Source organism: Nicotiana attenuata, unplaced genomic scaffold (assembly GCF_001879085.1).
Source record: "Nicotiana attenuata strain UT unplaced genomic scaffold, NIATTr2, whole genome shotgun sequence".
NCBI classification, from domain to species: Eukaryota; Viridiplantae; Streptophyta; class Magnoliopsida; order Solanales; family Solanaceae; genus Nicotiana; species Nicotiana attenuata.
The window spans coordinates 10,522-26,359 of record NW_017677669.1 but is presented as its reverse complement, the minus strand read 5'-3'; the positions used below and the strand labels follow the sequence as shown (position 1 = coordinate 26,359).

The window sequence follows — 15,838 nt, the reverse complement described above, 5'->3', positions numbered from 1 at the left end:
ACACTCCTTGAGTACTTTATATACTTTGAACTAGACAATAGAACTAGTTTTCGAATGAGCTTGTAATAAACGTTAACTTAGTTTTGTTAGCTTAATGTTTTAGTTCTATTGATCTTTATATTTTGTTGCGTTTTAGTATTGTTGTTGTTGTTGTTGTTGCCGGCATAAAATGCCTGTTTAGGATATTTGGTATAAGCTGGCAAGTGGTGTAGCAGCCAAAATAGGCAGTTTCTGCCAATAATATACCAAAAAAGCGACCAACTTTGGTGTCCAGTTGGTCGCTATTCACTTAAAAAAAATAATTTTCTGGTAATTTTGCGACCAAGGTTGGTCGCTTATAGTTAAAAAAAAATTAATTCTTGCCAATTGGCGACCAATATTGGTCGCCCATTAAATAAAAAATTATAACATTTATTAATATAGCAACCAAAGTTGGTCGCTTAATATGATTAAAAATAAAACGTTATTTACATCTGGAGACCAACTTTGATCGCCAAATATATAATATTAAAATATTTGAGCGACCAAAGTTGGTCGCTATATGCTTTGCCCGGAAAATTTAGTCCTTTTACCTGGGAGACCAACGTTGGTCGCTATTTAGCGACCAACTTTGGTCCCTAAGGTAAAGGGACCAGCTTAATATCGACCAGGCGTGGTTGGTCGCTTTTTGGTCGCTTTTTGGCCAATAAGCGACCAACGAATGGTCGCTTTTGCTGGTCGCTTTTTTTCGGAATTCTAGTAGTGTGTTCGGTACTCATATTGGAGCCCGACTATATCAGGATTCGCGCCATCTAGGGCCCTTGGTAGGGCCCCTACCAAGGAGTTTATTATACTTAGGACTCGAACCTGAGACTTCCGGTTAGGGGAAGAGCAGTCTCATTCACTGCACCACATCCTTTTGTAGTCTCTCTTTTACCCTCTCTCTAACTTGCTTTTCAATTTTTTTGTTTCAGATTTTAGGTTGACATTTTTGGAGGCATTGAATGAACTAGGACCAAGTACATCAAGAGGATATTTCATTTCCTCTTGCCATTCTCACCATGGCATTGAAATACAAAGCTATTGGTCCTACAATAACTCTCCAACATTAGCTAGCAAGGTCACTTTTCTTTTGTTCTTTTTCTTTACATTATAATTTTCATCTTTCCTTGTGTTATAATTATTTGACATTTGATAACTTATTGTAACAGACTATCGCTGAAGCTGTTGGAGACTGGTTTTTTGGTATGAGTGGGTTTCAAGGGGTTTATTGCCCCTTTTTGCCACTAGATATGCAAAAAAGTAGTATTGAATTCAGATGTTGTTGGCCAACCTACGCTTGTGATAGGTTAAGATTGTTCTTCAAACTTTAATATATATTGTCGCAGATTGTAATGTTTATTTTCTTTTGACTTCCAACTTTAAGCCCTTATATGAATGATGATAACTTTGATAAAGTCATCTCGGGAAAGAATCTATGGCTAGATATTTTCAAGCTCATGAAATGTACACGTATTAGAACAGAATTCCTTGCCATTAACTTTCATTAAGAAGACTCTTATACGGTCAAAATCGGGCCTCTCTAACTTTGTATGGCTAATCGAAATTAGGGTGGCAGACCAAGGCCCGGGCATGCATTGCATCAGACCATGACACAGAGATGGATTGCTAACTCCGATCGATCAAGATCGAGACAAGTTGTGATCGAGACCGAAACGAGATAGGGACCGAGGATGATCGAAGAAAGCCTGTCAAACAAACTAACAGAAAACCAAGATGTCCGTGATCTGGAAAGGATCGTGGCGAAAATCTCGGCATGTATCAAGTCAAGATCGGACATTTAGCCAATCACGGGATTTCCTTCTGTATTTAGAATTCTACCATAAGTAGAATTCCTCTACTATATAAAGAGGGTTCTGATCATTTTGTAAACATCATATATTCACGCATAATCAAGCAATATACTATATTTTTCTCTCTTAAGCTCTCTTAAGCTCTACAGTTCAGTTCATACTTTTTCAATAGCATACTCAGTTAGTTCGAGGGCGATCTAGCTCGAGGGCCACATTTGTTCATCACATTGGTTTGCTTTATTTTACTATTAATTTCTAGAATTAATTCTCATATTTATTAGTTCGTGCCAAGTGAAATCGCATATCCTTAAAACCATTTATAAGTTTAATTGTTATCCAATTTTAAGGGTAAACAGTTTGGCACCCACCGTGGGGCTAAGGATAATAGTGATTGCCTAGTGTAAATTCTCGTAACACACACTATTTTATGCTTGTTCTTTGAAGTGTCTCTGATTCCAGGATCAACATGTCAAACTCTCAAGTAGCACACACACACACAGACAATGGCATTGGTCTCCATGGCGAGAACGACAACATAGCAGCCCCGGGAAATAGAATACCTCCAGTCAACCCCGATGGAGCCCCGGTCTTAGACCCAATCGACGTCAGCTCCCATATTGCCATTAATGGAAATTTGGCCGTCGATCCTGAAAATAGTGTCGTCAGAGATGCTTGAACAGCCGATCAGAACGCACGGGGCAGTGAAGAAGGAGGTATTAGCCTTCGAATGATATTCGAAATGTTGCACACTCAACAAGCTGCAATAGCGCAACTCAAAAATCAGAATCGTGCACCAAGCAGGATCAAGCTCGAACCATCACAAGAAATTGTTCGTAGAGCTGAATCGGCGCCCAAGAGATCGAATGGAGGACAATTGGAGACCAATCCTGATATCATAAAGATGCTCGAAGAATTGACGAAGCGGATCAAGACGGTAGAAAAGAAGATCGAGGAAAATGATAAGAATATGGAAGCCTATAACTCCAGGATCGACGAAATGCCGGGGGAACCTCTGATATTGAAAGGGCTTAATTCCAAAAAGTTTGTCAAAAAACATAACCCCCCCCCCCTCCCCGAGTGCGGCTCCGAAGCCAATCTCTAAGAAGTTTCGTATGCCCGAGATTCCGAAGTATAACGGGACGACAGATCCAAACGAACACGTCACCTCTTATACGTGTGCCATCAAGGGAAATGACTTGGAAGATGACAAGATTGAATGTGTATTGCTGAAAAAATTCAGGGAGACTCTATTAAAGGGTGCCATGATATGGTATCATAATTTACCGCCCAATTCTATTGATTCGTTTGCTATGCTTGCAGATTCCTTTGTAAAGGCACACGCCGGAGCCATTAAGGTTGCAACAAGAAAATCGGACCTATTCAAGGTAAGGCAGAAAGATAACGAGATGCCCGGGGAATTTGTATCTCGGTTCCAAACGGAGAGAATGGATTTGTCACGGGTCACTGATGACTTGGTTGTTCAAGGCGTCTCTCAAGGTCTTAACGTTTGGAGTTCCATAGCTTCACAGTAGTTGAAGCAAAATTTTATCGAGTATCCGACTTTCACTTGGGCCGATGTACATAATCGATATCATCGATGATCAAGGTCGAGGATGATCAACTGGGAACTTCTTCTGGGTCTGTTTATCCTAATAGTCCCATGGATAGAATCAAGAGGGATATCGATCAAGAGCCAAGGTCGAATAGGGATCGATACCAACCGTACAATGGAAATCGAAGAGGCAGCGGGTCTGGACGAAACTTTGCACGGAATGAGAGGAGAAACAATCAAGGTCAAAGTTTACAGGGAATCGTGAGTAAAGGTGGTTTGACAGGGATGCCGGGCCCAAAGAAGCTCCTCGATTATCGGAATATGAATTCAGTGTAGATACATCAGCCATCGGACGTATCAAGGATACCAGATGCCTCGACCTCTACATAACAATCCGGCCCAGAGAAACCCCAACCAAATATGCAAGTATCATGGTACCCACGGTCATAAAACAGAAGATTGCAGGCAGCTAAGGGGGGAAGTAGCCCGATTATTCAACGAGGGGCATCTTCAAGAATTCTTAAGTGATCCGGCCATGAACCACTTTAAAAATAGAGATTCAAACAGACAGAACGAGCAAAAAGAGCCACAACATGTGATTGATCATTGGAGGGGTCGATGTTCCTCAAGGACCGGTATTTAAACGCACCAAGGTGACGATCACAAGGGAAAAGCGAAGTCGGGACTACTTACCAAAAGAAACCTTGTCTTCAATGACGAGGATGCAGAATGGATCGAACAGCCTCACAACGACGCACTAGTAATATCTATCTTTATGAGTAAAATTCAAGTTAAACGTGTGTTGATTGATCCAGGTAGCTCGGCCAATATTATTCAAGAAAGGGTCGTGGAACAGCTCCGCCTACAAGATCAAATTATGCCCGCAGCCCGAGTACTTAACTGCTTAACATGGCAAGTGAAACCACCAAAGGTGAAATTATTTTACAAGTAAACATGGCGGGGACCATCCAAGAAACAAAGGTCAATGTGATCGAGGGTGACATGAGGTATAATGCACTGCTCGGGAGGCCTTGGATCCATATCATGAGGGCAGTGCCTCTCGACCCTTCAACTAGTTCTGAAGTTCCCGACATCGGAGGAAGTCAAAATAGTGTACGGGGAACAACCCGCCGCCAAGGAGATATTTGAAATCGATGAAGTGATACCTGTATCTACACTTTCATAAGCAAAGAGATCGGATTCAAAGGGAAAGCAGGAGGCCAAATAGCAACAACATCCACCAGCCTCGACCCAACCCGAGGACCAAGGAACTTAAGAGGATGATGATTGTATGATACCTCGATCCTTCATAATCTCTAATGATTCCGATGCCATAAAATCAACGGTCGAAGAGCTGGAACAAATCATACTAATCGAGCATCTGCCCTATCGAAAGGTATACCTGGGCACGGGGTTAACTCCCGAGCTTAGGAAAAAACTTATTAAATTTCTTAAAACTAATATGGAATGTATTTCCTGGTCCCATCTTAATATGACAAGGATATCACCGGAGATCACTACTCATAAACTAAGCTTGGACCCAAAGTTCCACCCAGTGAAACAAAAAATGAGGCCTTAGTCCGAGGTAAAACATGCTTTCATCAAAGATGAGGTAACCAAACTTCTTAAGATAGGATCCATTCGGGAAGTAAAGTATCACGAATGGTTAGCGAAAGTAATGGTAGTCCATAAGAAGGGAAACAAACTTAGAATGTTTGTAGATTAAAAAGACCTGAATAAAGCATGTCCCAAGGATTCTTTTCCCTTGCCTAACATCGATCGTATGATCGATGCTCACGAGACTCTCAGTTTTCTCACAAAAAGAAGAGCGTAAAAGACTCAAGAGCCGATCTCCCTGCAAAATCCGGCCTTCCTCTCGGCACCGGAAACTACATTGTCAACGTTAGACTTGGAACTCCAAAAAAAAAACCTTTCCCTCATTTTCGACACCGGCAGTGATCTTACATGGACTCAATGCCAACCTTGTGTCAAATCTTGTTACGCTCAACAACAGCTAATATTTGACATATCAGCTTCATAAACATATTCCAACATTTCCTGCACTTCCACTGCTTGTTCTGATCTCATCAGCTACTGGAAATAGCCCAGGTTGTTCTTCCTCTAATTGCGTGTACGGTATTCAGTACGGTGACTCTTCATTCTCAGTGGGGTTTTTCGCTAAGGATAAATTAACCTTAATGCCGAAAGATGTTTTCGATGGGTTCATTTTCTGTTGTGGGCAAAACAACAAGGGATAATTCGGAAAAATTGCTGGATTAATCGGTTTAGGTCGCGATCCACTGTCCATTGTTCAACAAACAGTCAAAAATTCAGAAAATACTTCTCTTATTGCCTTCCAACTTCCCGAGGGTCAAATGGTCATTTAACATCCGTTAACGGTAACGGGGTAAAAACTTCAAAAGAAGTAAAAAACGGCATCACGTTCACGCCGTTTGCTTCGTCACAAGGGGTGACATTTCTAAACTGCTTTACTAAGTCTTTTATCACTATGTTAAAGCACTCTCACTCTACTCTTAGACCACTAAGTTCTGCCCCTTTTGTGTGAGCCTTGCCTTGGGACCCTTGAGCTCCCTCTGAACTTAGACACATAAAAGCTGGCCTTTCCACACTGCACTTACTCTGTCTTGGCTATGAAACCTGAGTGTGAGCACTGCCCGGGATCCCTGGAGGTCCTTAGGGAACTCTGATACACCCAGATATGAGAAAGACTATGGAACAATCGTGGCATTTGAGGTGATTTATTGCATAACTCAAGGAGGAAGTCCTAATCTGGTGCTGAAAACTTGGGCCTATTTTCAGGCTCTCTATAGTGTAAATTTTATTTCTTTTTTCTACTTATGTAATTCATTTCAGCGTTGGCCTGTAATAATCTGTTGTAAACAAGTATTGGGGCTGACTAGTGAAAAGGAGAGGGTAGTTATACATGCTATCAACATCACTGGGTAGAAACCATGTCTTAGGTTTGCATTTCCTATGTGTGCATTAGAATCCATGTGTAAGATCAACCCATTCAAAGCATGTCATGCATTAGATACCATGTTCTTAGGTTTACTATTTCGGCATCTTATTTGGCATCACATTACCACTTAGAAATCCTGCTTTAGGCTAAATAACAGCATCAACATAAACTGTTGCTCCTGCACGTCTTGAAATCATGTTGTAACTCCTTGGGGCATTTAGAAATCATGTTTTAGGAATTCTGCAATCATTCTGCATTTTCATATGTGCACGTTAGATACCCTGTTTTAGGATCTCGTTTACACTCGGTCAGTCACACCTAGTTAAACTACTGATGCATGAAAAAGGACATAAAACAGTCTCATGTTTGACTATCTTGTTTAAGTAATACTGGTCACAATCCATGCATGTCTTTGCAACATTTAGAACAGCATGCTTTCGGTAAAATAACTTCCAAACTTTTTTTTATAATTCTGGTAACTGTTGCATATGATTTTACACTTAGGCAAGTCTTAGGTAATCAACTTTAAAATAAGACCAGAACAGTCTTTATGATTAATGTTTAACTATCAGCATGTTAAAAATCAGTAGGCAAGCTTAATTAGGACTTCTTTTCTGAGTCATATAATAAATCTGACTCTGCTATTATCACTTAGATACCATGTTTATGATTGAATTTAGACCTTAATTGTGTATGAGGCATGCTGTTTATGTGTACTGTGTGTGGAGGTATATCTGAGCCTTTCATTTGTCTTCCATGTTCCCCTTTATTGAAGTCCTACTTGTTTATTATATGTCGCGTTAGTATTTTGCCTTTAAACTTGAGGGTCTGCCTAGAACCCCCTTTCTTATAGGATAGGAGTCTTAAATTCCCCTGGGACTGATAGGAATGGACGGGTAACAGCATGCAATAGGGGTCGAGACCAACCCTCGCTTTAGTTACCTTCACGGGACGGGAAAGGGTAGATATGGATATGATGACAGGTGTGTTAATACCACGTGTAGCCCCTCTTAGAGGAGTGTCATACCGGGTATTGCATTGATGTGATCCATATTACAAACAAACCTAGGATACCCCTTTACACTCCCAAGTATGCTTAGATTGTAATTCTTTTCAAAATCTTGCTTTGTCATTAATTGCTTTTCAAACACCTGTGTATTTAAACTTAAATCCCCTACAAATTCACGAAAACTGTTTGGCCGGGAACCACATTAGTGGATCCTTAGGGGTGCCTAACACCTTCCCCTTAGGATAATTTCAAGCCCTTACCCTGTCTCTGGTTACCAAACGTAGTTATAAATGAACCCTATAGGTGCCATAATGCACCCTAAATCGTTAGGTGGAGACTCTTCAAAAATGCAAACCCCCTTTCCAAAAGGAAAGAGTTGTCCCAACCAAAATGTCATAAACCCGATTTCGCGAGAAAAAGGGGGCGCAACACCTGTCAGGCAACATGCCTAGCAGGTCTACAGGAAACATATCCGGAAAATCTCACACCACCGGAATCGAATCAATAGTAGGGGTATGAGCACCAATATCTCTTGCAAAGGCCAAATAAGATAAACAGCCCTTCCCAACTATCTGTTGGGCCTTCAAATATGAAATCACTCTTCTGGGAACATAGTCTAGAGAACCTATCCACTTAATCCTTGGAAACACCGGCATCGCCAACGTCACGGTCTCAGCGTGACAATCCAGAACAGCACGACATGGAGACAACCAATCCATACCCAAGATCACGTCGAAACCAACCATACTAAGCAACAAGAGATCAATTCTAGTCTCCAACCCCCAATGGTCACTACACACAACCAATACAGACGATCCACAACAATAGTATTGCCCTCTGGACTACACGGCCAGCCTCATAGAATCAAGTTGTACAAGTTAGCCACAAGTAATAGCAATTCAAGTTAGCCACAAGTAATGGCAATTCCCTTCTTAGCACAAGGAATGCTTATGTACTTTTGAAAATTGAAGGAATAAAGTAAAGTCCTTTTGTATTTATCTTGTTTCTTGTCCTATCGATGAATTAATTTTATCATTTCAATGTTAAGAAAGTACTTCAAATGCTAGTGTTGTAATGAACAAGAGACGTCATCTTCAAAAGCACTGTAAACATAAGAGGGCCCTCTATTATGAAATCCTCACATAAAAGGGTTGATTTCGGAAGAACTTATGCCCGGAATCCAAATGCTCTCGGGAAAAATACACCCTAAGCCTTGCACAATTCGACGCAAAGATTAAAACTTGCGCAAATACTTAAACGAAAAGGACACAAAGAGTAAAACTTACGCTAATACTTAAACGAAAAAGTACTTCTATTCACAGCAAACGTGCCAAGTAGCACAAATAAAAAAGTATGGAAAAGAAAATCAAGTAAAAACTAAGCTACTGCATCTTCGTAACCCGGAGGAAGAGATACATCTGCACCCCAGGAGAAGCGGGTGGATCCACCACCAGCTCAATATCTTGGCATTCACCATTTTGGACTTCAGCATCATCACCTTTCGTTTCTCCTTCAGTTCCCGAGAACTCGGAACCGAAACCAGAAGAGTTGGTAGCATCAGGCCGGGCCGGAAGACCCCTTTTGGTAGTTGACTCCAACTCATGGGCCTTAGCAATTTAGGCATCAAAGTCAATGACACCCACTTTGGCCTCTTCCAAGATTTTTCTTCTCATGCTATACATAACTTATACTTTTTCGACAACGAGGGAAGTCACTCGGCGCTGGAGTTCTTCTTTGAGTCGGTCAACCTCGGCAGAAAGGTTATCCCGCGCGGATCTGGTGGCCCGGAGGCTTATATCAAGGTTGCGGACGGTGGAGCTAAAAACTCTATTATGCTCGATGGTCCTCTTATGCTTCTCCTCTAACCGGGCATACCTTTCCTCGGCAGCAGTAACTTCTTCACCTTTGGAGTTTAAGGATGCCTCAAAATTTTTTAACCTTTTAGAGAAAGCAACCTCGCGATCGGATGCAGCAAGAACGACATTATGGATAACAACCCATTTGGCCCTAGTTTCTTCGAATTGTGCCCTTAACAAGGCAACTTCATGGCTAAGGGTCACTACTTCTTGCTCGCTTTGCTACAACCGAGCCTCCAATTCAACAGCCTCAGTAGCTCGTGCTTCCAGTTCTAAGTGATGAGCAGCAGTCTGATCTCGCTCGGCCAAAAGCTGATCCCTTCTGAGGTAAGTTCCTCCTTATCACGAATCAGCTAGAGTTGTCAAAACGGGCTAGACCAACCCAACCCAGCCCAAGCCTCGTGGGCTTTTAAATTATTTGGGCTAGGACAGGCCGGTCCTCCATCTATTTGGGCCTTAAAATGGCCAGCCTAGCCCAGCCGTAAGAGGGTCGCGGGCTAGGGCAGGCCAACCCTTCAATTTTTTTAGGAAAACATATTTCTTCAAATCTTTAGATATCTTTTTTGTGACATAGTCTCTTAATCATATGAACGACTTCTGTTTATTTAGACCGTATAAGAATCTTGATATTTGACAAGGAATCTCGTAATTGAAATGCAAATTCTCTATATCTCTAGCTCTTCTTTTTTAACGTTACATGAATATTTTTTTAGTACTTTTCTTTCACTTTCCTTAGGTTCACGAATTGCTTCAATAAGTTTATATGTTAAGGTTTTATAATTTAGGTTTAATATTATTTGTTGATTTCATCATTATAGTCCATAAAAATTTTAAAATTCATGAAATTTGTTAGTGTTGTCAATTTTCTTTGGGTATTAAAACTTGATATTTTACTATACTGAAGAGAAATTTAATAATTAATAATAAATTAAAGTAACCAAACTGATCATTGGCCACTTAAACTAATATTTTCTTTTGAAAAAAAAATTATTATTGGCCACTTAAAACTTTCTTAGTTCGTTGTTAATTAAGCAAAAGAAAAACTAATCTTGTCATACTACTTGCATATCAAAAATATAAATTCTAGTTGATATGGAAGGATAAATGAGCAATCTAAGGTTGGAAAATGGGGATTATAGTTAATATTTTTTTGGTTTTTACTTTTTTTAAATATTTAAATTTGTATTTAATTAATTTTTGGCCCACGGACCGCCCAGGCCCAGCCTCGGTCAAGCATCAAGGGCCAGCGGGCTGACTTGGGCCGGGCTTATAAGCCTCACTTTTAAATGGGCTAAAAACATCCCAACCCAACCCTACCCAAGTAGCGGGCTGGGTTGGGCTGGCCTCACGGGCCTAGCCCATTTTCGCGGCTCTAGAATCAGCCTTTGAAGGCCCTCTGAAGTAAGGAAGTTGGCCTCAAAAACAAAAATGCAAACTCAAAACCCTGCCATAAAAAAAAATAGAAGAAACAACAAAGGAAATAAAGGCTATACCGCTGCTGCATTGTGCATGGTATTGTTCAACAAACACTCTCCCGAGAGAGTTTTTATTTTATCCCTATATTTTCTGAAGCCAGAGGCTTCAGATAATTAACAAGTTCCACAGGCTGGGATAACATATGGAATCCGGTAGAGACCGAGAGGGTAACGTTCCTCCTCCTTTGGGGATCTTCGAAGGGGGCAGCATAATTTTGCCCCAAACTCCCATGGATTGGGGACTGGGGAAGTGGGAACCCCTCATCTCGGGCAACTACGTCCGATGGAGATAATGTAGTAATTTCTGGTGGTGAAGGCAGAGTGGGTAAAGAAGGAGATGAAGTTGATGGTGTTGTAGGCTGAAAAGCGGCTGAGGTGAATGCAGTGCTGGTTGTTGGTTGCTCAACAATCGAAGACGGAAGAGACCTGGTACTCATCTGATAACTAGGGATTTTGACGCATTTTATACTCCTTCTTGCTTATGCTTTAAGTAGAAATTCATTCAAAATAGTCCCAAACGGCTCACAAGTTGTGCTTGATTGCAGGTTTGATCATCAAAGTGACGATGTCAAAGATCAGCTCAAAAGGAATGAAACTTGCACAAGTGCCAAAGACAAGACAACCTCAGGCAAAACAGGCCCAGTGCAGCCGCACACCACTTTGTGCGGTCCGCACTAGGAGATTTAGAGAGGCTAACTTCCAGGCTAAGAGGCAGTGCGGCCGCACTAGGTTTTGTGCGGTCCGCACTGAAGGCAATGCGGCCGTAGTCGATTTAGTACGGTCCGCAGAGCCAAGAATCATAGAAGTTGCAATTTGGAGTTTTCAAGCCAATGCGGTCTGCAGTCCATTTTATGCGGACCGCACTAGAAGCCTTCGCGGCCGCAGTCCATTCTCTGCGGTCCGCGATGCCATGATTCAGAAAGCTATTTTTCAAGGCCAAAGAACCATGATACAAGCCTATACCCGTTTTAAAAGATACCCTCTCTTGGCACCCGATTTTTACTTTAGCGCGTGGAAAATGAATAAGTTTGGGGGGAGAGATGAGGATTGCAACAAGGTGGTAAAAGGGCACAAAAATGAAGAAAAGGAAAGGCAATGAAAAAGAAAGAAAAGCAAAAAGACAAAAAGAAAGTTCAATGTGAAAAAGAATAAAAAGGGATTCAAAGAAAAGCAAAGAATGAAAGGTGTGGAAAGTTGAAAAAGGAGAAAATGTTTGAAATGCATAAGAAAGAGTGACAGTGTGTCTCTCTAACCCCTTAGAAAGAAGTGAAATGACTCAAAGAGTCAAGTGAATGGATGCCAAATGAATCAAAAGAAGTGCTTAAGGGAAGATGGAACCTACTTAGACCAAAACATTTCCTACCCTGAACCAAAAGCCTTCACAATGTCTCCACAAAAGCCCTATATGATCTTGAGATGAATGAAGCTTACATTAGTTGATACTCACATAAGGGGCAAGCATATGGTACCTAGAGCCGGACTTGTGGCTTTTTCTTGAGAGAGATGAGTGGATTCCCATTATCCTCGTTCTAAGTGCCACTATCTTAAAGGTGAGGATTGTTTAGGGAGAGTTGAGGATGTGTGAGTTTGGGTTCCACAATGACCGAAGTAATAGAAAAGAGTTCTTTGATGTGTTGAGTCAATTCTTGATGCTCTTGTGTCGCACTTTATCCATGGTGTTTTAAAAAGAGTAAATGTGTTAATGATTCATGTGTATTTAGGGCAATTGATAGTCCCAATTGAGGCTAGTTGAGGTTACTTTAGGACAGCTGAAAATTTCTTGGTTTTTCCCTTAAGGGGTGGGTCTTATTTTGTTTTCTTGAGGACAAACAAAAGCTTAAGTTTGGGGGAGTTGATAACTAGGGATTTTGACGCATTTTATACTCCTTCTTGCATATGCTTTGAGTAGAAATTCATACAAAGTAGTCCCAAATAGCTCACAAGTTGTGCTTGATTGCAGGTTTGATCATCAAAGTCACGAGATGTCAAATATCAGCTCAAAAGGAATGAAACTTGCACAATTGCCAAAGACAAGACAAGCTCAGGCAAAACAGGCCCAGTGCAGCCGCACACCACTTTGTGCGGTCCGCACTAGGAATTTAGAGAGGCTAACTTCCAGGCTAAGAGGCAGTGCGGCTGCACTAGGTTTTGTGCGGTCCGCATTGAAGGCAATGCAGCCGTAGTCGATTTAGTACGGTCCGCAGAGCCAAGAATCATTGAAGTTGCAATTTGGAGTTTTCAAGCCAATGCGGTCCGCAGTCCATTTTATGCGGACTGCACTAGAAGCCTCCGCGGCCGCAGTCCATTATCTGCGGTCCGCGATGCCAAGATTCAGAAAGCTGTTTTTCAAGGCCAAAGAACCATGATACAAGCCTATTCCCGTTTTAAAAGATACCCTCTCTTGGCACCCGATCTTTCCTTTAGAACGTGGAAAAAGTATATGTTTGGGGGGAGAGACGAGGATTGCAACAAGGTGGTAAAAGGGCACAAAAATGAAGAAAAGGAAAGGCAATGAAAAAGAAAGAAAAGCAAAAAGACAAAAAGAAAGTTCAATGTGAAAAAGAATAAAAAGGGATTCAAAGAAAAGCAAAGAATGAAAGGTGTGGAAAGTTGAAAAAGGAGAAAAGGTTTGAAATGCATAAGAAAGAGTGACAGTGTGTCTCTCTAACCCCTTAGAAAGAAGTGAAATGACTCAAAGAGTCAAGTGAATGGATGCCAAACGAATCAAAAGAAGTGCTTAAGGGAAGATGGAACCTAATTAGACCAAAATATTTCCTACCCTGAACCAAAAGCCTTCACAATGTCTCCACAAAAGCCCTATATGATCTTGAGATGAATGAAGCTTACATTAGTGGATACTCACATAAGGGGCAAGCATATGGTACCTAGAGCTGGACTTGTGGCTTTTTCTTGAGAGAGATGAGTGGATTCCCATTATCCTCGTTCTGAGTGCCACTATCTTAAAGGTGAGGATTGTTTAGGGCGAGTTGAGGATGTGTGAGTTTGGGTTCCACAATGACCGAAGTAATAGAAAAGAGTTCTTTTATGTGTTGAGTCAATTCTTGATGCTCTTGTGTCGCACTTGATCCATGGTGTTTTAAAAGAGTAAATGTGTTAATGATTCATGTGTATTGAGGGCAATTGTTAGTCCCAATTGAGGCTAGTTGAGGTTAGTTTAGGACAGCTGAAAATTTCTTGGTTTTTCCCTTAAGGGGTGGGTCTTATTTTGTTTTCTTGAGGACAAACAAAAGCTTAAGTTTGGGGGAGTTGATAACTAGGGATTTTGACGCATTTTATACTCCTTCTTGCATATGTTTTGAGTAGAAATTCATACAAAATAGTCCCAAACGGCTCATAAGTTGTGCTTGCTTGCAGGTTTGATCATCAAAGTGACGAGATGTCAAAGATCAGCTCAAAAGGAGTGAAACTTGCACAAGTGCCAAAGACAAGACAAGCTTAGGCAAAACAGGCCCAGTGCGGCCGCACACCACTTTGTGCAATCCGTACTAGGAGATTCAGAGAGGCTAACTTCCAGGCTAAGAGGCAGTTCGGCCGCACTAGGTTTTGTGCGGTACGCATTGAAGCCAATACGGCCGCAGTCGATTTAGTGCGGTCCGCAGAGCCAAGAATCAGAGAAGTTGCAATTTGGAGTTTTCAAGCCAATGCGGTCCGCAGTCCATTTTATGCGGACCGTACTAGAAGCCTCCGCGGCTGCAGTCCATTCTCTACGGTCTGCGATACCAAGATTCAGAGAGCTGTTTTTCAAGGCCAAAGCCCTAGTGCGGACCACGGTCCATTTTGTGCGATCCGCACTAACCCTGTAGGGGCATTTTTGTCCAGATTTTTCAGCCTAGTATAAATAGCTTCTTTTTCCATTTTTAGGGTATCAGATATGGAATTAAGCAGCTGCACTCGTGGGTTCGACTTTCTAAGCCATTTTGGGCAATTTTAGCTACTTTTAATCATTGAATCTTTGTATTTAACTTAGTGATTAATCAATATGAGCTTTTCTTCATCTATTTCTTGCTTTTCTTCTTTGAATATGAGTAGCTAGACCCATAAGCTAGGGTTGTGGCTCAACCCTAGTGTGGGTAATTGATGGGTCTTGTATTTTAGGGCTAATTGACTATGGGTGTTTGCTATTTGGGCCAATTTCATGGTTAATTTCTGAATTAGTGGTTGCATACACTAGTTTGTGTTGAGTTGACTTGAGCTCTTCTTGAGAAAGAGAGCCTAAGTCTCCGAAATTGGTCCAACAATGAACTGGGGCGTACTCAAGAGATTGATAGCCCCAATTAAAGGGTTAAATCTCCAGAGAGTAATACCCGAATTGAACCCTAGTTGCTTGTGCAAATTTGCATACCCAATTGGTCTTGAGAAAGCCAATTCGGGCAAAATCACTCGAACCACCGAGAGGTGTAGAGTGGGTAAAGTCGTGCAACGATTATAACATACTCCCCAAACGTGTCAACGTGCTTTAGATTCAAGTACCCGTCAATTGACCACCTAGGCAGAAGTCACTACCCTAGTGCCTTTTAAACTTATTTGAACAACTCGTATCATTATGACTCTTAGCATAATTTAGTTGCAATTACCATTTGTAGTTTGATAATAGTAGAAGTAAACTAAAACCCCAAAAATGTTTAGAAATATAATTTGGAACACATACGCAACTCTACACTAGATAGATATCCGACTCCAATATCTAGCTCTCTGTGGATATCGATCCCGACCCTAAATCGGGTAAAAGTTGCTCCGACCCTCTCTCGCTACTTAATTAGTAGTGCGGAGTAGGCCGTGATCATTTGCCCGTTTACTTTGGCTGTCAATTAAAGTGATTAATTGATTTACTTGCCTAATTAGGGTTCGAAATTATGCTTCCTTTTTAAAATTGATATTTACTTGGCAGAGTTTTACCTATTCTTTCCTTATGTGTGATTCATAATTGGTACTACTTTCCTTAATTCTTTTGCTAGCCTGGTTTCTGTACTTTGATTATTAGAACCGACTTTTAATTGATTTCTGGACTTACTACTTACCTTATTTAGACCTCAATCTTGACTGCTGATTTATTTCGTGCTAATTTAAGTGATACTTCCGTGATTCTGCCTATTAATTGATTCCTGTTAGCCCT

The 15,838-nt window shown here is 41.2% G+C and overlaps 1 pseudogene; it reads left to right on the top strand.

Moving 5' to 3' along the window:
- Positions 1-2,571: 2,571 nt before the first annotated feature.
- On the top strand, positions 2,572-6,351 carry LOC109221462 (annotated as a pseudogene).
- The last annotated feature ends 9,487 nt before the right edge of the window (positions 6,352-15,838 follow it).